Source organism: Rattus norvegicus, chromosome 12, assembly GCF_021556685.1.
Source record: "Rattus norvegicus strain SHRSP/BbbUtx chromosome 12, alternate assembly SHRSP_T2T, whole genome shotgun sequence".
In the NCBI taxonomy this organism is placed as follows: domain Eukaryota; kingdom Metazoa; phylum Chordata; class Mammalia; order Rodentia; family Muridae; genus Rattus; species Rattus norvegicus.
Window position 1 is genome coordinate 1,097,553 of NC_141545.1, and position 23,904 is coordinate 1,121,456.

Genomic DNA, 23,904 nt, shown 5'->3' on the forward strand with positions numbered 1-23,904 from the left:
TTGTGTTGAATATAGGTTTTTGTAGTACAATCTGATGAGTTTATTTAATTTCCTCAGATTCTGTTGTTATGACTCCCTCTTCAGACCTCACTTTGTTAATTGGCATACACTCTCTGTGGCCTCAGGTTAGTCTGCCAAAGTGTTTATCTATCTTATTGATTTTCTCAAAGAACCAGCTCCGGATTTTGTTGACTCTTTGTAGAGACCTTTTTGTTTCTTCTTGGTTGATTTCAGCCCTGAGTTTGATTATTTCCTGCCTTCTACTGCTCTTGGGTTTATTTAATGCTTGTTCTAGAGCTTTTAGGTGTGCTGTCCAGCTGCTGACATATGCTCTCTCCTGTTTCTTTTTGCAGGCACTCAGAGCTATGAGAGTTCCTCTCAGTGCTGCTTTCATTTTGTCCCATAAGTTTGGGTATGTTGTATCTTCATTTTCACTAAATTCTAAGAAGTCTTTAATTTCTTTCTTAATTCTTCCATGACTAAGTTGACATTGAGTTCATCTTCCATGTATATGTGGACTTTCTGTCATTTTTGTTGTTATTGACGACCAGCCTTAGTCCATTGTTATTTGATAGGATGAATGAGATTACTTTTATCTTCCTGTATCTGTTGAGGCCTGTTTTGTGACCGATTATATGGTCAATTTTGGAGAAGGTACCATGAAGTGATGAGAAGAAGGTATATCCTTTGGTTTTAGGGTGGAATGTTCTATAAATATCTGTTCAATCCATTTGTTTCATAACTTCTGTTAGTTTCTCTATGTCTCTGGTTAATTTCTGTTTCCCCGAACTGTCCATTGATGAAAGTGGGGTGTAGAACTATTATTGTTTGAGGAGCAATGTGTGATTTGAGCTTTAGTAAGGTTTCTCATGGTTTAGGGACACAACTGCTATACAACTGACAACTATAGCAATCACCCAGAACATCTGCGCAAAGCCCATGATGGTTGAGTGGCTTTCAAAGTTCATCATGATTTTTGGTAAGATCTTCCTTGTAATTGATGGCTTGACTTCCCACAAACATGTTCCAGTTTTGTAGAATCTCCTCCTTGGTTAGCATCTCATCCTTGTTTTTGTCTGACTCATACACCAGACGCCGGGCCTCAGCCCCTGCATGGTCATAGTTGTGAGGGAGGATTCAGTGGCGAATCTCATCCTTGTCCAGCTTCCCATCCTTGTTCAGATCTGGGAAATCATTGAACTGCTCCCATTTGGACAAAACCCAGTCTGGCTCAGGGGCATTGTCCTCGTGGGAAAAACATGTCCACAATATACTCATCCTGGTCCACAAGTCCTTCCCTGTTCTTGTCGATATCCTCCAGGGTTTCCAGAACTACAATCTACTTCATACGTTTCAACTCCTCTGGGTTCAGAAAGGCAATGAATCCCTCTCAAGTGGCTGTCAGGTTGCTGTCAATGTCTGAAGCCTTAAACCTCCTCTCATCTCATGGAGGCATTTTTTTAAAGGTGTGAAGATCAGAGCTATCTTGGGATTCAGCAAGGTTTCCCAGGTAGTAGCCAAAAGTAGACTGCTTGTATTCTTCCCAGGAGATTTTTTCGTCTATGTCCCTATCATAATCCTTCCAGAGTTTAGCCACATTATGGTAGATGTATCTTTTTTGTACCTGTTTGATCCAAACTTTCAGCTGCTCAGTAGTAACAAGGCTGCCTCCATCACTGTCAATTGGATCAACAATTTTCCCCAGCCTCTCCTTGCTCTCATCCAGGCTTAGCTATCAAAGTTCTTGGTGTCCTCCTTGCCCAGGAAGACCTCATGATCGTACAGGAAGCTATGCTTGTCCTCTGGTGGCCACAGGCCCAGCTCTGAATCGGGACAAACTATGTGCTCCTTGCTCATCATGCTCTTGGCCCTGAACGCCAGCACCAGTGCCAGCAGCAGCCCATGGAGAGTCCCAGGATGACACCTGGCACCAGAGTCACGAACAAAGGGAGGCAGCAGGGAAGTAGGGGGCTAGCAGCACCTTATCCGCTGTCCCCTACCCAGAGAGGGCTTTTGTTACATTTCACATGTTATCCCTTTTGCTGGTTTCCCATCCATAAAACCCCTTATAACACCCCTTTCCCCTTTCTACTCTGTGGGTGTTACCACACCCACCCAACCACCCAGGCCTACCTGCCTCCCTGTTCTGATTTTCCCCTACACTGGGGCATCAAGTCTTGATAAGACCAAGGGCTTCTCCTCCCATTGGTGCCCAACAAGGCCATCCTTTTCTACATATGCAGCTGTAGTCATGGGTCTGTCCATGTGTACTCTTTGGATGATGGTGTCACCCCTGGGAGCTCTGGGTGTTCCTTATTGTTGTTCTTATGGGGCTGTAAACCCCTTCAGCTCCCTCAATCCTTTCTCTTACTCCTCCATTGAGGACCCTGTTCTCAGCTAAGTGGTCGGCTGTAAGCATCTGCCTCTGTATTTGTCATGCTCTTTAGTCTACTTTTTTGAACAGATCACCACAGAAGAACAAAGATGTATTGTCTTGGAGTGATGTTGTATCGACAAATAGATGATTTCTTACTTCTGAATGATGATTGTAAAAGAATTCCTAAAATTAGATTAGTAATTCAAAGCCCGTTTATAATAGGACTGCTATTATGTTCTCTCTGATAATCAAAATTGCATTGAAAACTCTTCCATTCTTAAAGTGTCATGAGTAAATTGCTTCTGCAATACCAAGCGGGCATCTCCAAATTAGAGCCCATTCTAAGAGCGTATAAACCAATTAACCAAAGTTCATAAAAAGAAAATTAATGACTTACTATAGGTGCAAGGACCGAACATAAAAAATTGACTGGATTTGCCTATAGGTAATTTCATTTACTCTTTTCTCACAAAAATTACAGTTTTTACTCTCCACGAACCTGTAGAGCCAGTGACTGATGATGACAGTTTATCCTAATAATTACTCTTAATGGATATGCATGTAAATATTCTCTGTTGTAAACTTATTATTCAACTTATGATTTGAATTCGTGTGCAAACTTGTGGTGAACTTTTTACCATGTGATGATGTATTCCGAAAGATATAAAAATGCTGAGGACAAAGAGAGAGAAAGCTTTTTACACAGAACTGAACCGAACAGGACAGAACTCAAGAATAACTTAGAAGTAAAGGTATAGCGTTGAGAATAAGGCCTTGAGAGTAAGGAAATTATTGTGACATAAGAGCAAGAGGAAAGGAGATAAGAAGAGTGCAAAGAGAACTTTTTAAGCGAACTTTTTGGAGGCAAACTTTTGTACAAACTTTTAGGAAAACTGAAGAACTTATATATAAATGTTAAAATCACTGCTCATCAGCCTTCAGCGAGGCTCACTGGCTAGCCTCTGCTCTTCAGTCAGGCTCAATGGCTAGCCTCTGCTCTTCAGTCAGGCTCACTGGCTAGCCTTTGCTCTTCAGCAAGGCTCACTGGCTAGCCTTGCTCTTCAGCTGGGCTCACTGCCTAGCCTCTCTTCTTCAGCTGGGCTCACTGGTCTATGGGGTCCTAGCACATTGCTTAACCATCTGCTCATGACTGCCTGACCACACTGACCACCTGACCGCACTTATTTCTTAAAGCCATTCTCTAGAAAGAGCACAAGAAACCAAAGAGAAACACCACCGGGACCTTTTCCCATGGGCTCCGCTTAACCTTAAGTACTTTTGTTACTGCTTTAAAAAAGTGAAATACAATTTCTGCTATTCATATGGCCAAGAGAGCTGTGCAGTAGTCGTTGCTTTATGGAATTTGGTGCTAAATCAAAAGATTCCTTTTTTCTATTACAATGTTATCTGTATGTTGTATGATGTATCTTTAGAAAACACAACACTAAATTCCTAAAATTTACATGTTTTAAGACATCAGCTCATGGAGAAACATAACTGCTTACCTATCTAGACTGACCTTTTTCACTATATTGCAGGTATAATCAAGTTTCTACACTACTTCCATGATTTTCAAGAAGGCTTAAGACAAAAATAACTTGAACATAATGGCCAGAAAGGGGATTCTGTCAAGTTGTCTTATGTGGGACAAGATACCAAGATATGACTGGTAAACCTAAAACCATCTGTTCCCAAAACTAACAGAACGTATAGAAAATACATACTTTCTTACCATTCCTCTGCCCTGATGGTTAAGTGATTTATTGAGCACCTACTATGATCTTAGCACTGTGCATCTAAGGGTGAAATGGTGAATAAAAAACTTAATAAAAAGCTTCATTAAGGAATAAAGAAAAATGAAACATAACTTTGAAACTCAGATTCCATATAAGCAACACTACGATTTCTTAACTGGTGATTTCTGAAAATTTCATCATTTTTTACATGGGCTTCAAAAGTAATGATACTCAGTCTCGATTTTGTTAGTCGCAAATATGCAAGTCACACTTCTTTCTTGGCTCCCACAACTGTCAACGGGAACAACACTTTCACTGTCCATTGTGCTTCCCTATCAATCCTGCTATGGATGGTATAAATTCGAGTCTTTTAAATGTGAATACAGGCCACCAAAAATCCTTGAGGGGAAATTACACAAACCGGTATATTCTCTAAAACATTCACATAGGATTTTACTGATATCACAATGCAAATTCACCAAAAATATTTAACCAATAAAAGCAGAAATATTGAATAGGTCTACAAATAGGATGGATAATCATATATACTTGAAAACAACTATCATGGGAACAAAGGATGTACTAGGAGATAAGATACATCACTAAAAGCTACACAAGCAGCAAAAAGGACGCTACATTTCTTGGTTTAAAAGTTAGGTGATGGGGGTTGGGGATTTAGCTCAGTGGTAGAGCACTTGCCTAGCAAGCGCAAGGCCCTGGGTTCGGTCCCCAGCTCCAAAAAAAAAAAGAAAAAAAAGAAAAAAAAAGTTAGGTGATACACTTGATCTTTAAAGACAGGCAATGAACTTGATCTTGAAGCTCTCCAACTGTGCCCTGTCCACATAGAAACTGAAGCAGTAGATGACAAGGCTAGATGCAGTTTTACAATGGCCTCTTTTTTTTTTTTTTGTAAAATATACTTATTTATACGTTAGACAATGCAGCTGTCTTCAAACACACCAGAAGAGGGCATCAGATCTCATTACAGATGGTTGTGAGCCACCATGTGGTTGCTGGGATTTGCGCTCAGGACCTCTGGAAGAACACTTGGTGCTCCTAACCACTGAGCCATCTCTCCAGCCCTCACAACGGCCTCTTACACAGCATCAAAGTGCTCTACTTCACTAGATGGATCCAGGGTGATAACAGAGAAACGTTCACAGTTCCTGAGCACTTGTGAGTTCAAATACCTCCAGTGCCAACTCTGTGCTGTTGGCACATTCTGACCTGTATCCTAATTGTTGTCAGCCACAAAAAGGACGGGTTAGCACCACACAGTATTCACTGCCCTATTCTAAAAACCCTTTCGATTCTGAAAAAGCAACATTCCATGCTTGCTCCATATTTGAGGAAGCCAAATGGTTGGTCTGGCTCAAGGCTTTACTTTTCTTAGCTTATCAACTTTCTTTTTCCACTTCTTGTCACAGGAAATATTTTTTTATGCTGCAACTACACGGCAATATTTGAACGAAACCACCATAAACTCTGGGTGTCACCTCCTGAAATTTAAAATTCACCTAGCAATTCCTGGCCTTCTAAACAACACCATGGAAAATAAACGAAAACAAGCAAAACCATTCCAAAGGCACTTGCTGATCTGGAGGCCTGCTCATAGCAGGTAGGAAAGAATTAAATTATGCGGAGCTGTAATCTTTCAGAGCTTTGCAGGCTAAAAAAGAGGGAATCTCTGTTTCTGTTCCCTTTCTCCAAGTAATTGAAGGAGGGGTATTTTACATCCTCCCAATACAATCCCTTGCAAGGCGCAACCAATTACAAATAGATTAGAAGAAATCTATTAAATAATATATATATTCATTGCCTGAGGTTTTAAGAAAATATATTCCCATGATCCCCGATTCCCGTTCTTTAACATACAATAGAAACTTTACAGGGAGCGCGCCACCAGGCTAAGCTGCCTCTGAAAAGCCTGTCCTGCCCTGGGAGGTACAAGGCCATTTAATTCAAGTCAATCTAGAGAGAGGTGAGAGCCCCAAGTTGCTCTGGGGATGTCAGAGCACAGCTCTCATGCACACTCCAAATCACCTGTCCATTCTTTCTCAATGCCATGGGCTTTGCAATCCCTGCTTCAGCTCTCCAAACATCCCTGAATCCTCGCTTCCCCTACCCAATGGGATCACTTTGCAACACCTCCTTCTGGCACTGCTTCCCCAGGGCTGGGCGAGTGAGTTCAAGAATGCCCGCGGGTCTCCTACCTACATTGATGCTGCTGCTCTGGCAGCTTGCTGTCCCTGGGGACCAGACCTGCGGCAAGACTAGGGGTCTGTGCGAATGCCATGCCTCGAGGTACCCTGGCAGGACTGGCCCGGGCTACGTCCCTGGACACTCCGAGGCTGAGGTCACCATTGGAAACCCCGCCACAGTCAAAGCGCGCCGGACCGTGGCCCAGGTGACCCCCAGCGCCGCTACCGCCCCCTTACCTGGCTGTTTCTTCCACTTTTTCTTTTCTTTTTTTCTTTCTCTTTTTGATCGCGATGTGGCGCCTGGAAAGAGCTCGCCTCCAGCAAGGAGGACATCATGCAGGCAGAATCACCTCTTTGGCCTGCGGCGATCGGAGAGGGAGAGAGAGTTTAGTCACTCTCAGCGGCGACCCCACTGCTGGCACATGTGAAAGAAAAACACGCCCAAGCACACGCGCCACTGCAGTCGCCAAAAATATCGCGCGCGCCGCTTCCCGTCAGGCTCTGCGCTCACCTACGAATTCCCAGTGCCTTAAGGTCCCACGCTCATCGAAGAGCTCTGTGTGCCCTCAGTCCAGGCTCACGCTCGATGGAGCCGGGGTGGGGAGGATACATGCAGCCATTCCGCAACACGGGCAACGCGGGGAGGCGCGTAACGCGGAGGTCCGGGCTCCACCAAGACCCCTCAGTCCCCTCTCGTGGCTCTTCGGAGGCCCAGGCACACCATGATCTGCCCGCCCATCGCCTGCTGAGCTGCACGCTGCCCCCTACAGGCTGCGGGGACCTGTTCAGGCTCCACTACGAGCATTGGGATTGTGTTTGACAATCTCCTAAACCGGCTCAGCAGGGCACAAGCCACCCCCACCTGTCCTCACCTGAAGGCATCCTGAGGGGGCAGCTAGCTCACATCCCACAGGCAGGCCGCAGGGCACCGGGCCATGGTCTTCGTTCTGCACCTTGTTGCCAGCCCCCCACTCACAACCGGGTCCCTTGCCATCCTGCTCCCACTGAACTTCCTCAGTGGAGCAAACCCATTTCACATACAGAAATCAATTCCTTATATGTCCCTGGACTGCTAAACCCAGCAGGACAGAATGAAGGGGTCTTCCTGTAGGAGTTCTCTAAACGTGATGTTTTCACTAATCACCTAAAGGATCCTGCCACTCCTGTAGTGGACTCTAATCTTCTGCATTTTCATGTCAATTAAAAAAATTGATGTAGCAACAAAGATTCTTCAACCCTTTCACTGAGAGCTCTGAACTGAGTAGGGGCATCCTGAGAGTCATACACCCAGAATGGGTTGTTGTTTTAGTTGTTTGTTTGTTTGGTTGTTGTTTATGGACTTACTGTCTAATTCACAATTGCCCTCCAAAATGAACACTTGTCTAGTTCACTCTAAATTCCCAACAGATCGTATCAGGGAGATTTCGTTGAAATAAACTTGGGATTTAAATTAAAACCTTCCCCAAAGCATCTTGGCATATCTGTAACTAATGATGCCAGAGACCCAAGACCTGTACCAGGTTCTGATTGATCCCTGACCTAAGTACTTGTCTCCCACAAACTCCTGCTCACACGTGGTTTAGAAAGATACTGGCTCCACAAGCAGCCAACGGTTTGGTACCTTGATATGGTAACAGGAAGAGACATGTTCTTGGAACATGCAATTCTTGGCTCGCAACCGGATTTTTAAGCTCAGTTAAGAGGTTTTTTTCCTTACAAACAATAGAGTAAGCAAGTATTTCTCCTCCTTCATGCCTATGCCTCTTCAGTTACTACGGGATTTCCATCACGCCTGTTCTGTGAGGAATGGTGTTCAAGAGATTGTAAATAGTATGCCAAAATTTTTGCTGAAGTGTTTTCATGGCATTGTAAATTTCATAGAAGTTAGAGTTCTTTGCACATCCACTTATGAATCCATATTGACCTATAAAACATTTTAGTCTTCTACTACAGAGTCAACTAACTGGGACTCAGAGGGGCTCACAGAGATTGAACCAGCAAATAAAGAGCATGCAGGGAGCTAGACCTAGGCCTCCTACATATAGTAGCAGATGTGCTAATTGGTCTTCATGTGGGTCTCCTAACAATTGGAGTAGAGATTGTTGCCAACTATGTTGCCTGCTATTGGTTCTTCTTCCCCTAACTGGACGGCCTGTTTGTGCCTCGGTGGGAGAGGATGCACTTAGTCTTGTTATGAATGGAGGTTCCAGGGTGTGGCAGTACCCAAGTGGGACTTCCCCTTCTCTAAGAAGAAGGGAGGAGGAGGAGGTAGTGGGGGAAGGATTTGTAAGTGTTGAACTGGGAGGAGAAGAGGGATGAGGGGCTTATTGGGATGTAAGGTGGAAAAAAGAAAAGAAACAAGGAAAAAAAAAAAACAAGAATCCCTAAAAAATAAAAACTGCTTTAGTCTTCTAAATCTAAGCTGCTGATTCCAAAGAGGGAGAACTAGAACCCTGAGAGAAACAGATGATCTCTTTGAAAAAGAGAGGTGCCTGCTTAGCAAACAGAGACTGTCTTAGAGAAGTGCACTCATCAATTCTGAAAGGCAGGTTGGTGTAACAAGGATCACAGGTTGGGAATATTCCCAGGATGAAAATGAAAGAACATATGAGAACTAGGGCCTACCTTGTGCAGCCAGCTCAGTCATCGAATGCAGGCAAGAACAGAACAGCAGAGAGGACTGAAAGGTGTATTAGTGGTCCTCCTGGCATGTGCGGCTGATTCCAAGCCTCAGGTAAGAGGCTTGAATTCTAAGAATTCAAGAATTCTAAGAACATCTAAGATTTCTGGGGTGAGTAGGGCATCAGAGAGTAGTTCACATCCAGCTTGTCCGCAAAGCATGCTTATGTCCCTCTGAGCTGACACCACGCCCTTGTGACAGAAGGAAAAACAGCATAGCAAGAGCAGGCACACATTTGTTCCCATTTCACAGACAAGATGCTAAAGCATAATTGAAATTATGCAGCTCTTCTTGAGCCAACCCCGTTTATGTCACCACTGATCAATTTCAAGGACGCCATCCACTAAAGTACAGGTCAATAGAATGGGTAGTTGTAGACAGGACCATCATTTCCAGAACAGTCCACGACAGTCACCTGGATAGTTAATACCTTAACCAGAGCACTGAGGTTTGGAGAATGCCCATCTTCTTGTTCTTTCCCCATTTTCCTCCCTGGAACAACAGGACAACAAGATACTTCCGAATATCCAGGAACCATCACCATCTTGGTAAGCTCGAGGCTCGTCCATGTAGCTCAGCAAAGAAGCAGTGAGTTTGTATCAGGCACCTGGTTTCGTTTAAAGGTTTCTCAGAGTCACCTCTCTTAACTCACACAAATACACATGGGCTGTTACTGCTCTTTCCCCATTTTATGGAGAGAAATAAGGAGTCAGGATGATGAGTGTCCTGACAAAGAAGTGAGATCTCTCTTACACTCCGGAGTAGCTTAAACCCCACCCTACTCTACCAAAGACATCTCCAATCTCTGAACTGCACAGAGAAGACTCAGCTGCCTCCTCCACTCCTCCTGTATTTAAAGGAGTGTGAGTCTTGAACCTCCAGGATGATGGTGGGATGTAACTAAGGCAGAAGGATTCTGGAAGAAAAAGATTAAAACCCGAGCTTCCTTTTACTCCAGCTGCTCCAAACTAAAGAACTGGTGGGGCTTGAGCTCGGTCCCATCTGGTGGACATCTGACCTCAAGCTCCTCTGGAAGCAACAAGGGAACATTTGAGATTAAATGAAGGAGACACAGAGAGAACTGCTTGTACTAATTTCACACTGGTCGGGGTGGAGGCTAACGAGAGAACTTTCCCCAAACTGCCTGCCAGAGTCCTATTTCATTTAGATGATGCAATGGCTTATCTAGGAAGTCCAACAAAGTATCTCCAATCAGCCTGTGACAAAATGTACCTCAGCAAGGCCATTGACTGCACAGGGTTGGCTACATGACTCAGGCAGGAGGGCTCTCTGCAAAGGGCAAGTGCTGAGATGACTAAGAATCCCAGGACACTGAGAGCAGATGATCAGCAAGAATTAAACTGAATGCTGAGAATAGGAACCTATGGGTGGGTCATAACATCCTGGAAGCTCCCTCTGTAAGCACATATGGGAACAGCAGGGGACCCTGAGAAATATGACTGCAGGTGAAGGCACTATAATATATGACAGAATCTTCAGACAAATTGAAAAGAAAGTCCACGGCTGACAGGGGAACAGGAGAAGTAAAGCAGACTACACAACATATGGAGAGTATACCGAGAACAAAGGGTTAAAACATGCTCTTTCGTTACACAAACTAATTGTATATAGAAATAGACAAATGCCCTTCTGCTGAAAGAAGAAACAAGAGCATCAATTCTATGACAGCACATTCTCCCATTACATTTACGTTTAAATAAAAAGAATAGTGTTCGACAGAGACAAGGTAACAAAAATAAAAGCCAATGTTCCACACTAGTCCTCTCAGAAGGAAACTAGAGTAAAAACGAACACATATTAACTCTGTATGCAAAATGACTAGCACGGAATTAATGAGCCAAAACACAGTAAGAAAGTAAAAACACAATCATATAAAATAATCCAACACAAAAGTAGTATGCATTCTGACAAATCAGGACAAACTGGCAGACTATTAACCACTAAAAAAACAGCAAAAAGGTACTGTGATCAGCAGAACATTAAATTGATTTTTATTACATTTTAAGAAACACTGTTCAGTGTTAGTTATTTAGCTTAGTGGTAAAGGGTTTGGCCTGGGTTTCATCCCTAGCCTGCAACCAAAGGAACCAACAAAAAGCCATTATTCTGAGCTGCAAGTGAATGACTAATTGATTTAATAGTCATGCTTTCCTGACTTTGCACAGGCATGTAATAAAAACACAGAGTCAGAAACAGAAAACAGTTGGGTGAGCTAGGTGATATTTTCCCAGTACATTAGTTATGAGTTCTTCCAAAGCTTTTAAAAAATAAGTCATTCCTATACTACTTAAATTGCTCTAAGATAAAGTTTTAAGGTACAGCATGCTTTCTTCAAAACAGTATGAATTTTTTGAGCCCCAACTTCATCATAAAAGTACGAAACCTCAGTAACATTTTACAAGTAAAGAAAAAGAGGAGGGAACCCATCCAACAGAGAAACAGTCAAGATTCTCCCTGGAGTAGACTGTTTGTATCCGTGTACTTGACTATAAAAAATTAGCAACACAGGTATGGCTCCTTCTACACCAACTGCCACTAAGTACCATTTGGACATTCCATCACAATGTTCTCAAGAAGAAAGATTGCAAACAAACACAAAAAAGAATGAAATTTAATATCTTTTTTTTCAGGCTGGAGAGCCAGCCGGCTTGGTGGTTAAGAGTGCTAATTCTCCAATGCTCCCAAGTTCAATTCCCAGCAACCACATGGTGACTGACAACTATCTTTAGTGGGATCCAATGCCCTCTTCTGTCTGATGCTCTCTTCTGACATGCAGGCACACTTGCAAACAGAGTGCTCATGTACATAAATAAATAAATAAATCTTTAAAAACTAAAACCTTCTAATCAAGTAAATGTATCTACATCTAGAAGCTAGAAAAGGGTCACAGCAATATTAAAAATAATTCAGAAATGGTAAAGGGATATAAGGGAGTCATAAAATTCACTGGGCAAGATGGTGTATGCCTGGAATCCCAACACTCACAAGGCTGAGGGTGGTGGATTGCCTTGTGTTCAAGGCTAGCCTAGACTACAGTCTGAGACCTTATATTAGAAAGCAAAACAATTGGGGAGGAGATAGAGAGAGAGACAGAGAGACATAGAGACATAGGAGTGGGAGACAAAGACAGAGACAGAGAGAGACAGGGACAGAGAGAGACAGAGACACAGAGAGAGACCTCGATGTCATTTCTTGCACTGATGACAAGCTACTGAAGAATGTGAATGTCTCCTACCAAACACTGTGATAATGCTAATGACAGAATGGGTTTCTTATTATGATACCATAAAATGTAGGTGGAAAAGTAAAAGAATGTATAATAAATAAAAGAGAAATCACACATTGGAAAGCCTAAATTTAGAAGTCTATGTATGTTTCAGTCATAAAGGGATGAGATGATGTGGGGGAGAGAATAATTGGAATAAATTGTATATGTGTATGAATATGTTAACTAAGAGCAACCAATGAACAGAGAAAAGCAGGTTTAATTTACAATGAAATTGAGTTCCTATATGACACTATGTAACATTTTGTAAATATTAATTATACTAATTATCTGCAATAAAACTCAATTGTTATTAAAGATGTGGTTGTGTTCATACGAATTTCAAATATTTTAGAATCTTTTTATTTATTTGCTTATTTATTGATTGATTTTTTAAGATAGGGTTTTGCTATGTAGACCAGGTTGACCTCAAAAAAGAGATCCACCTGCCTATGCCACCCAAGAGCTAGAATCAAAAGTGTATACTCACCCATGAAATTTACATTCTGAAAGTGATAATAAAATTACACCTATCAACTTGGTACAGTTACTGAACAGTGATCAACTTAATAGAAATATCAGAAACACATTTAAGGCATTAGGTTACAGTTGTCAAAAGAATCTTGAGCGGCATATATAATTCAAATCATCTAGGAGACACATTTTGAAGAAAAAAACCAAAAAGTAGGTAAAGATAATTGAAATATTTTTCATCTATTAAACATTTTAAAGTGCATTCTATATGAAGGCTGTAAGTGATATACTTCACATTTTTGCTTATATACCATCCTCAATTTTATGTGCATTCTGCAAATATTGTCCATGTTTATTCAGGCTCTTAACATTTCCCCATGACTGATGACATTCACAGAAATCAGATTGAGCAAACTGTATATGTTGATGTATAATAGAATTGGATTCTAACAGTATAGCATAAAAATATGTATATATAACTTCCCATATATGTGTATATACATATGTAAATGGCTAAAGAAAATGAGTATCACTATATCATTGTGGTAATGTTTTCGACAAAATTCTGAGAACGTTGAACTGGCATCAAATAGTGACTAGATTGGCAAAAAAAAAATTCCACAAAGTAAAACTCTCATAAAGAATCTAACAATACTAGCAAAAGATACAAAAATATTAAAGTCTCAATGAAATACTGTATAATATTTTTTCAACTCTAGAATACTGTATTTTTGTACAACTAGCAATAAAAGGCATGAATTATGAAGAATTCAAAAGTAGTGCAGTATAATTATGCAGTGGTCATTACTGTTGCATACTATTTTATGTAACTGCATACACTCTCTTTTTTTTGTTTCGTGGTCTAGCGATGAACTTGGGTAGATTTATGGGGAACCATTGCATTGTAGACTTAAACTGGATTAATTTAGGGGATAGTAAGTCATATTTTGGTAAAGTTGTTTTAAAAATAAATCTTTGGATATTGGTACAGCAAGTGATTCTCCCTGAAGGAAAAACCAGACAGCAGGAACCTAGACCACTGCTGTCCATGAGTTATTTTTAGATGATAGAAATATTCAATATCTGCTGTGCTTCTGGCTATGGATTCTGGCTGGCTGTTTGCCTCCTGCTTTGCCTGCTGTGACTAAAGAGGAAGATTTTAGTTCTAAGTTTAGTTTGTCTCAAATAGCCATGTGTGACCAGTGGGTGCCATTTGGACAGTGTAGCCACAGAAAACTGAAGCAGTGTAACCAAAGACTTGCCTAGGAGTCAGTTGACCTCCTAGAAGTGACTTGGGAAAACGTTGGCAATGATAGCCTCTTGGGGAGCTTACCTTTACCAAAAGCAAACTGTGAATCCTTTACTCTTCTGCAATAGTCAGAATGTAACTGGTCTCACACCCAAGCCAACCCTCACCAAAGACACTTGATAGGGAGCTTAATCCACTGTGTCCTTTAGATTTCAGTTTAGTAAGCACTTCCTTCAAAGTGGAGCAGACTGAGATTGCCAAGTCCTTTGCGTGGCTCCAGGGACTTGGGCCTGACCGGGAGAGAGGAGGAAATGAAGAATGACATTGGACACGCATACATGGGGAAGGCTGGGTCCATAGGCTTGAGAAAATGCAGCATCCCAGAAGCTCAGCATGTGTATTATATAGTTGGCCAGAAAGCAGTGATGTTGCACACAGCAGGAAGGAGGTAGGCATTACTTGCAGATAAACAAGGAGGGGAGGACTATGTATATGTAAATGACAAGGGGCAGATTTAACTAATCTCAGTAGGAGCAGTCTCTGCAGGGAGCAGTCTTCAGGCTGTAAATATCCAGATGGGGCCAGGGAGAAAGGTAGAGTAGACTTTTTCTGCACACACTATCAACACCATCCTGAGAAGGATTTGGCATGTGTCTGAGCCTCAAGGGGCATGGGGGCCTTTGCCTTTTCCCCATGGATAATTGGCTTTGTGTCCTTGGCATTTACATGCTCATGCTTACTGCACACATCCACTCAGGGCTTCACTTCCTCCGGGCTTCCTCTGCTCACACAGTGAGATCTCAAAAGAAAAACAGAAACCAAAAAAACAAAAAATGTGCAGTGAAGTGGTTAATTCTCTAAGGTGTACAGATCCAGTGTCCTAAATCTAGGACTTCCTCACAGGCTACAGAAAATCCTGTGGACCTAAAATAAGAAAAAAAAAATTAAATAAATAAAAGAAAAATACAACGACAACAACCAAAACAAAACAAACAAACAAACCAAAAAAAAAAAAAAAACAAAACACCACTACCAACAACAACAAAAACAAAAAACAAACAACCAAAAATAAAAAAAAAAAGACCCATTCTGCCCCCAAAAAATGAAAGGGAGTGAAAGGAGAATTATACGAATTCTAGGTTTGGAGATACAAAATTAAAAGAATAAACCCCAAAAGGCCACAGATACAAAATTAAAAGAATAAACCCCAAAAGGTCACAGACCCAGGGCTAAGCCCTACAGCCAGGACTAGCAGGCCATAAAGATAAAGGAGCACAGGAAACACTGTCTAGGCAGGACTGGCAAGCCATAAAGATAAGGAAAGGAATGCAGAACAGACCAGGAGTACCGGATCTGACTCACAGGCCACCTGGCAGGAAGAGATAAGCCCCCAGCCCCCGACATCCAGGACGCCCCAAACCTGCCAATGTGTGTAGCTATACCTTATTACCTCATCATGTGAAATAGCCAATCATATGTGAACATGTCTATGGGCCTCGTTTGAATCCACCAATCCCTGTAACTATGCATCTGCTTCTGTACGCCCGCTTCTGCTTCCCCAATCCCTATAAAAGCCCCATGCTGGAGCTGCTGGGCGCGCAAGTCCTCCAAAGAGACTGTGTGCCCACAGGTACCTGTGTTTTCCAATAAACCCTCTTGCTGATTGCATCCGAGTGGACTCGGCTCGGTCATTGGGCGCTTGGGACTCCTCCTGAGGGAAAGGTCCTCTTTGGGGGTCTTTCATTATGGGGGCTCGTCCGGGATTTGGAGACCCTCCGCCCAGAGATCACCGACCACCCACCGGGAGGTAAGCCGGCCGGTGTTTGTCTTGTCTGTTGTGTCTTGTCCTGTGAACGATCGATCAATAGGCTCAGATCTGGGGACTATCTGGGCGGGCCAGAGAAGGAGCTGACGAGCTCAGACTTCTCCCCCGCAGCCCTGGAAGACGTTCCAAGGGTGGTTGGAGGAGAGGGAGATCCGGATCCGTGGCACCTCCATCCGTTTTCGGAGGGATCCGCACCCTTGATGACTCCGTCTGAATTTTATTGGAGTAGAGGATCCAAGACCCTCACTGACTCCGTCTGAATTCTTGGTTTCAGTTTGGTACCAAAGCCGTGCGGCCCATCTGTTTGTTACTTGTTTGACTGTTGGAATTGTTTGTCTTCTTTGTGACCTGACTGTGGTTTTCTGGACGTGTTGGTGTCTGTTAGTGTCTTTTTGACTTTTGTTTCGTGTTTGAATTTGGACTGACGACTGTGTTTAAAATCTTGGACTGATGACTGTGTTTGAAATCATGAAACTGTTTGCTTTGTTCGTCGAAGAGTTTTACTTGGTCCCCTTAACGCTTAGTGAGTAAGAAACTTAATTTTGTGGACCCCGCTCTAGTGGCAGTGTGTTGGTTGATAGCCAAAGTTAATTTTTAAAACATAGTGTTTTGGGGGTTGGGGATTTAGCTCAGTGGTAGAGCTCTTGCCTAGCAAGCGCAAAGCCCTGGGTTCGGTCCCCAGCTCTAAAAAAAGGAAAGAAAAACAAAACAAAAACATAGTGTTTTATCTGTGCTTGTGCTCGCAGCCAGCTGTGATGAACTGGGAAAGATTTAAATTTTCCTTGGGAGTAAGGAATCTTAAAGGCGGAGTTTCAGCCGGTATGGCACTTAGTAGCTGCCTAAAAGATCAGAAATGCTGTCAACAGGCTATAAAAAAAGGGACAGGCAGTGTTAGAAATGCTACGGGAAGAACTATCTAAAAAGGCTGAGAGCGAGGTGGGAGAGGACTATAATGAAAACAAGAAAGGAATTTCTGACATTTGCTCACAGAAGGAGAGCGCTCATTAAGAGAAGTTCTTTAAGGAAGCCTGCCTTATATGCTGTCCTTATTCCAAGGGAGGAGTCAGTCTCCAACATTAAATTACTTTTCTCGCTGATCATCATTAACATGGAGAGTGCCTTTGGTCCTATCCCCACAGCAGCCAGTTCCTGCCCCTATGGTTAAAATGCCCCAGTTTGGGGGACAAAAAGAGCCCCTAAAATAGTTTCAGAGAATCTACAACTGTGAAGAACTTTGTTTTGCCAGTCAGGATTAATGTTTTCTTTTCCATGGGCTTTTAAACCCAGTGAGACGGTTTGGTAAAGGGCTGCTACTGAGGTCCTGATAGCCCCAGGTGAACTGGTTACGATTCTTTTTTCAGCCACCTGGCATCTAGCAACCAGGTTCTAACCATCTCTCCATCCTTTTGTTATTAGTTGTTACTAAAAGCCTAGTGTCATTTGGAGGCTAGTTCTCTTGAGAGACAAAGCCACCAAGCTGACACTGAAGGGAGGTAGGTACTCCTTAAGGGAAAATCTAAGCCCAGAGAGACAGCCGGTAACAGCTAGGCTGACTCTCTGCTCGCCTTTCTGTTTCATAGACAAAGCTTGTGCTTATATTTACAGTGGCCTTTTTGTCCAAAAAAAGGCCTCCTGGTTTAGCTGTGTGACTAAATGCTATTTGTCCTCTTCAGTGGACCTCTCTCCTCTTGTTTTCTCATCATCCCACGTGAGATGCTTGTTAGTAACTGTTACAGATCTTCTTTACCACCAAGGAAAGACAGAATCCTGCTAGAGGCCAGAAAGAATGTTCCAGACATGGATGGAAGGCTCCTGACTGTTGACTTCAATACGCCTGAAGGTAGGGAGTGCTCCAGGTCTGCCCCCAGGCTCCAAGGGTGGGTCTCCTAGGGGCTGGAAAATGCCCCACCAATCTGGCTAAGATAAGGAAAGGGTATGAAGAGAAAGTTACAGAAATTTGAAGGGTTAAGCTAAGTTGCTGAGAGTTAGTATAAGTTACAGAGAAAGTAACGTTAAACAAAGAGAAAGAGAAAAGAAGGTAAAAAGAGCAGAAAGCTAGGGAAGAAAAGAGACAAAAAGAAGAGGAAGCTAGAGAGCTAAAGAGAGATAAAAGACAAGAGAGGAACATATACTGGCCACAGTAGTTAGGGAACCTAGGAAGACAGTACCTGGCAACAGAAGAGAATTCCTGGCTAAAGATCAGTGTGCCTAATGCAAAGAAAAAAAAAGACACTGGGTCAGGGACTGCCCCAGAAAGAACAAGAGGGGACACTGGAGAGCCTCTCGGTCCTGGAGTGCTGGCTATGTGCAGAGATAGGAGGGAAGCCTACCCAGTTGTTTTATGGATACAGGGACCCAATGCTCTGTGCTCCTATGCTCCAGTGGGCCAGTATCCAAAGACCTTGGGTACAGGGGCCTACTGGCAACAAACAATACTTATGGACTGCCCAAAGAACAGTGGACCTTGGCGTGGGCCGGGTAACCCACTAGTTCATAGTCATCCCTGACTGCCCCCATCCCTTGCTCATGAGAAAATTGCTCCCCAAAATGGCTTGCGTGGGCTGAAATGGCTGGGTGAGGCCATGTGTATGCATATCTACAGACTGTGTATGCGGAGCTTAAGACCTGTCTCAGTGCACCAGTACCTGATGCTGGGAGATGAATGGCTTAGCGCTGTTCTACTTGGAACATATCACTCCTGCCAGCTGGGCACTAACAATTATCACCCAATCCAGGACATAAACTGTGATAGAGTGGCTGATGTCTTGCCTTTGAATAGTGTCCCAAAAGATGGGACCACTGGTCAGCTGCCATGGACTAGATTCTCTACCGGTTGGGGACAATCTGGTCACCTTGCTGCCCAATCCGGATCTGGAGTCACTGCAACACGAGTGTCAAGCACTGGCAGAAGCCCATGGGTAGAGGAAAGACCTCTGCAACTGGCTGATTGACCCCTGCTGAAAGCCGAGGCTACCTTGTCCACAGACGGGAACAGTTCTCTTCATGAAGGTCAGAGATAAGTGGGTGCTGCCATGGTGGACAACACAATGTCATCTAGGATGGCTGAACCTCAACCCCCCAGTACATCAGTGCCGCAGATGCCTTTGCCATCTCTTGGATACCCTGGTGAAGCCAACAACTGTGAGTACTATTCATTGCTCAGGATATCAGGAGGGAAGAGATTCAGTGGCATTGGGCAGTAACAAAGCAGATAAAGTGGCTCGGGAAATGGCTATGCAGGAGCCTATCCTGGTTGAAGGCCTGCAAGAGACAGCCACTGAGAACTAGGATCGGACTAAGGGATGGCCTCACTTAGAATGTAAAACAGAAGAAAAGGCCCAAAAAGACAATGACGCACTTGAGGGGAAAGCTATACTCCCCAGAGAACAAAGAAAAGACTCACTTTGCCAAATACAGAAATGGACTCATTTAGGAGATAAAAAGTTTGTCCAAGTAGTTAAGTGTATGTAATAGACTTTAAGATTTTAGCCAGAGAGGCAGTAGAAAGTATAAGGTATGACAATAAGTGAATGCTTAGCAAGCAAACAGGGCAAAGAGACCTAGAGAGTTTAGTGAAAAGTCGAAGTGAACTTCATTGAGATAAAACCAGAAAAATATAATCACAAGTATCTCCTAGTGCTTGTAGATACTTTTTCAGGAATAGATAGAAGCTTTCCTCACCAAACGAGAGACAGCCTCTGCAATCATCAAGAAGATACTGGAAGAAATCTTCCCCAGGTCTGGAATGCCCAAGGTAATCTGGTCAGACAACGGCCCTACTTTCATTGCCAAGGTAAGCCAGGGTGTGGCCAAGTATTTAGAGGTCGATTGGAAATTACATTGTATTTACAGACCTCAAAGTTCAGGACAGGTAGAGTAAATAAATAGAACTCTAAAAGAGACCCTGACCAAATTGACCATGGAGACTGGCACAGACTGGGTGGCACTCCTTCCTTCTTGCTCTCTTCAGAGCAAGAAATACCCCTTCCAGATTCAGCCTTACCCCCTTTGAGATCTTTTATGGGGCCTCAGCCCCCCTGACTGTATTAGATGATGTTACTGAACCAACATGTCATAGTGCCATAGTAATAATGATTTGTGTGCCAGGCTAAAAGACCTACAGGTGATACAGAAAGAAATCTGCTCACAGCTGACAGCAGCCTATGCCCCGGAGACCCCTGAGACATCTCATCAGTTCCAGGTTGGAAGCAGCTACACTGAGCCCAGACACTCGAGCATCGCTGGAAAGGACTGTACCTGGTGCTACTGACCACCCTGACAGCCGTCAATTCTCAGCCCTCACCAGCCACATACTAGCTGTTGGGGCTGAGAGCTGAGACCTAGAGGGACACTCAGATCTTCAAAACCTCCCTAGACTTACACATCAGATAAGTGGATACATCAGAAACTGACTGGGAGGTTGCTATAATGATCACTTGAGGAGTGTGCTTTAGAAACAAGAATTTCATGTTTGCCCTCGTTCCATCGGGATAGGTGTGGAAATAGGCTTGATTTCTATTGCAAATGATGTAACATTGCATATGTTAGTACTCCTAACACTTCTTGGGACTGTGCCTCAGGGATCACAACCTGTATGAGTTTAGAAGTTCTGAAAGACAGTCATGACCTTGGTGTATAGATTCAGATAGTGTCCAGATTGGAATCCTGATGCTAAAGACTTAGTAAGACACAAAAAAAAAAAGGAGTTGAGAATTACTTAGGGCTAAGGCTATCTAGGTGCTGCAAGGGCAGCACAAGGACATCTGCTGTTGCAATGCAAGGCTTATAGAGAATTCAGAACTGCCATTCAGGAGTGATTAAAGACTCCATGAATAAATTTAGAGAAAGGTTAGATAAAAGACAGAAAGACAGAGAAGCACATCAGGAATGGTTCGAGAGCTGGGTTAGTAGATCTCCTTGGATAACTACTCTGATATCTTCCCTTATGGGACCCTTTTTAGTTTTGCCTCTGCTCCTGATTATAGGTCCATGTATGTTAAAGAAACTAGTTAATAGGCTTGACTCCTACAAAAAGATAGACGCTTAACAAGGTTGGTTTGAGTCTTGGTTCACTCAGTCTCCCTGGATGACTACCCTACTCTCTGCTACAGCTGGGCCATTATTAATAATTTTCTTGGTTTTAGTTTTTGGACCCTGTGTGACTGAGACAACAGTACCAGTCAGTTAGGACAACTGGGGAGGCCAAATACAAGACTTGATATCAAAATTCTAAGATTAGAATTATTTAGTAGAAGGAGAAGGGAATGAAAGGAGAATTATACGAATTCTAGGTTTGGAGATACAAAATTAAAAGAATAAACCCCAAAAGGCCACAGATACAAAATTAAAAGAATAAACCCCAAAAGGTCACAGACCGAGGGCTAAGCCCTACAGCCAGGACTAGCAGGCCATAAAGATAAAGGAGCACAGGAAACACTGTCTAGGCAGGACTGGCAAGCCATAAAGATAAGGAAAGGAATGCAGAACAGACCAGGAGTACCGGATCTGACTCACAGGCCACCTGGCAGGAAGAGATAAGCCCCCAGCCCCCGACATCCAGGACGCCCCAAACCTGCCAATGTGTGTAGCTATACCTTATTACCTCATCATGTGAAATAGCCAATCATATGTGAACATGTCTATGGGCCTCGTTTGAATCCACCAATCCCTGTAACTATGCATCTGCTTCTGTACGCCCGCTTCTGCTTCCCCAATCCCTATAAAAGCCCCATGCTGGAGCTGCTGGGCGCGCAAGTCCTCCGAAGAGACTGTGTGCCCGCAGGTACCTGTGTTTTCCAATAAACCCTCTTGCTGATTGCATCCGAGTGGACTCGGCTCGGTCATTGGGCGCTTGGGACTCCTCCTGAGGGAAAGGTCCTCTTTGGGGGTCTTTCAGGAGAAAAAAATTCTTAAAGTTTTTCATAGAAAATTGTTTAAGCAAAACACACGGGAATTGTACATAAAGGCATTAGTGTGCTGAGATGTGAGGCCTACTCACAGCATGCAGCAATTGGAAGTCTCAGACAACTTAACAGAAGAAGACTACTAATTATTCTTTGTGACCACTCTCCACATACTACTCACAACTTAATATTAACCTTCATAATTGAGTTGGGGACAGTATTCACCATAGCAGCTAATTGAAGCATTAGTGCACAAAGACACACAAACACACACACACACACACAAACACACACTCATACACATGCACACACATTCAAACACACACACTCACATCCACACTCACAAACACACACACACAAACACACACTCACACACATGCACACACATTCAAACACACACACTCACATACACACTCACAAACACACACTCACACACACACACACACACACATGCACACTCAGAGGCACACAGGAGAAATGTATATTCTATGAAGTTTCTTGGCATATTGATTTGTAAGCCTCAATGCTGGAGTATTTTTGGTTTTCCTTAAAGGGGGGGCGGGGTCAGGCCTCATTTTCCCCTTTTTGAAATGACAGATATCTGTGTGTTTAACTTACTCTGATGGCTGTTCAGGCTGCCTCGGCCTATTTTACAGCATCCAGGTCACCTTGGTAAGGACAGTGGTTGTTCTTCTTATTGGCAACTGGTTTGCATCAGAAGAGTTTTTCGCATCCTTACCAATATTAGAAGTTTGGTGACACAAGCACCTTGACAAACTAAAATTATTGTGGTTTTGCCTTTCTGGAGGACATTAAAATTTACATGTTTTGGATATCACTTTTTTTTCTTAGGATTTAGTCCTGTATTAGTGCTGTTCAAATGTGGCCATTCAGCCAGCATCCCTTTGCTCCAGGCACTCAGCACTCAATTCCAGTCACTGATCTGGTGCATACTTGGTCCCAGAGATGGACAGCAGAGGGACTTGACACACAGCATCCACACTGCTCCATTGCCTTGATTTTGTAAATTCTTTTCAATGGCTATTTCTTGATTTATAATTACTACGATAATGACTTGTCTTGATATTTCGAGATAGGATCTTATTACGTGACCCAGGCTTGCCTTGATTTCCCAATTCTCTGGTCTTAGTCTTCCACCATTCCCTGATTCTCAGTTTATTATTAGAGGTAGTTGTATGGCTCTATTTTCTAATCAAATGTTATTCTGGCTTTATTACTTTGCCCTTTCCACAGACTTTTATTAATTATGCAAAGTAGATGGTATTTAATATTTAAATACTGGTACATTAACTCATCAGTCCCCAAGACAAGTCTGAATTAAACACTCATTTTCATCCTCACTGTGCAATAAGGGAATTGAGTCACACACAGGTAAAATAACTTCTCCACAGTTGAACATCTAACCGGTGTGAGAGCCAAGGTTTGAGTCCAGCTACAAAGTAGATTGGCATATCATGGGTTGGTCTAGTCCTGCTGTATATTCAAATGCTAAATTCTGTACCCTAAGGTCTGGTTGCTCCAGGACAAGGAGATCCTCATGTATACCAGATGTTTGTTTGTTTGTTTGTTTCTTTGTTTGTTTGTTTTGTCTCCCGAGTTATCCCTTACTGGTTAATAAAAATCCCTACAACATGGGCTGGGCAGAAGAGAGGGGACAGAGCAAAGTTTTCCGAGGCTTGGGGGCTCAGGCAGGGTCCAAGAGGAGAAGGAAAGGACATGGGAGGAGAAGGAAGGAGACACCACCCCATAGGGTAGGTGGATCGTGAGTATATTTCCATGAGGGCCAGAATGTTAGAACAGGTGTGTCCCAGGCAGGGCATGGCAAGCCATACCTTAGGGTTATTGACAGGGAAGCAGGAAAAATAGCACAGAGGGTTGATATCTGCCCAGTTCTAGTACTTACAGGCTTATTATAAATCTAAAAGTTTTGTGTCTTTTATTTGGGAACTAAATGATCTATGGTGGGGTAGAAACCCCCTAATAATTTACTGTGGCAATGGCCACTCAATTATTGTGGTTTTAAATATAACACACATTGAATTTCACAGTTCAGATGAGAGGCTTTTTATATTTCCAATGTGACTGTACACCTGAGGTCTTGTCTAGATAGAAAGAAGTAACATGGCAGAAATAGCTAGAACATGTTAAGGTC

The 23,904-nt window shown here is 43.0% G+C and overlaps 1 protein-coding gene and 1 pseudogene across 10 annotated transcripts in view; both read right to left on the bottom strand.

The window, feature by feature from the left end:
- Spetex2l3 (Spetex-2 protein like 3) overlaps positions 1-23,904 on the bottom strand; it is a 79,822-nt gene that overhangs the window by 47,588 nt on the left and 8,330 nt on the right. For 6 of the 10 annotated variants that reach the window (XM_087579583.1, XM_087579580.1, XM_087579588.1 and 3 more), the window contains exons 1-2: positions 6,826-7,043; positions 6,552-6,673 (exon numbers count right to left, since the gene is read on the bottom strand). The exons of 1 other annotated variant lie outside the window; for it this stretch is intronic. The gene's annotated coding sequence lies outside the window, so the exon portion shown is untranslated. Of the gene's footprint in view, positions 1-6,551; positions 6,764-6,825; positions 7,044-14,087; positions 14,294-23,904 lie in introns of those variants that run through there. 3 more of the 10 variants (XM_087579587.1, XM_087579589.1, XM_087579586.1) reach the window with 3 other exon arrangements.
- Positions 898-6,409, bottom strand: LOC148001922 (reticulocalbin-1 pseudogene; annotated as a pseudogene).